Source organism: Lupinus angustifolius, chromosome LG09, assembly GCF_001865875.1.
Source record: "Lupinus angustifolius cultivar Tanjil chromosome LG09, LupAngTanjil_v1.0, whole genome shotgun sequence".
In the NCBI taxonomy this organism is placed as follows: Eukaryota; Viridiplantae; Streptophyta; class Magnoliopsida; order Fabales; family Fabaceae; genus Lupinus; species Lupinus angustifolius.
Genome location: NC_032017.1, coordinates 8,015,948 through 8,016,818, shown reverse-complemented (window position 1 = coordinate 8,016,818; position 871 = coordinate 8,015,948).

Sequence of the window (871 nt, the reverse complement as noted above, 5' to 3'; positions counted from 1 at the left end):
TGGGACCCGATAGTACGTCAACGTACATGCTCAAGGTAACATCTCAATCACAACAACCCATCACTGAATACTCCTGGACAGTCACATGACCAAGCCTCTTACGGTCGGTCAATCATTGTTCAATGATATCATGTATCCTTACTAGGGTACCCCCCTAGTTCACGACCTCAAGTCGGATACTTGCCCAACAAGGCATAAACACAAACAATGCTTTCATACTTTTGTGGAGTCATGCTTCTCATCTAAGCCATGATCTCATTCCACAACCTTTATATCACAACACACCCTACCCGGGTTCATCACATTGTTCACAACATCATCTTGTTTCAATCTTTAAATCTCAAATACTTAAGCCTTCCTCGCATAGGCGAAGGTACTATCGCCCACGCGGGGTCTCTTCTCGCTCAAGCGAGACATCTCTCACTCAGGCGAGAGAGTTTCAGAAACTCATTAAAATCCTGGGCTTTCTCGCTCAAGCGAGGCCTTTCCTCGCCTAGGCGAGGCGTGCTCGCCCAAGCGAGATTCTGTCGCCCAGGCGAGGGAGTTCCAGAATCAAAACTTCCCCTCGCCTAGTCCTCGCCCAAGCGAGACTGTGCTCGCCCAGGCGAGAGTTTCTCGCCCAAGCGACATGGACTTGGACAGAATACCAATTTTGCCATTTTTAACAACCGAGAACACATTTAAACATGATTTTTTAAACATGGTTTTTCAAACACCTGCACACAGAAAAGTTCTCAACAACATTCATATACAATATTCAACAAATTTCATCAACAATCATATATATTCAAAAGCATTGAAACATAAAAATCTTGGGTTTCTTAATACCCAAGTTAACTCCAAAACCTTTGAGATGGTTTAGGAGATCCGG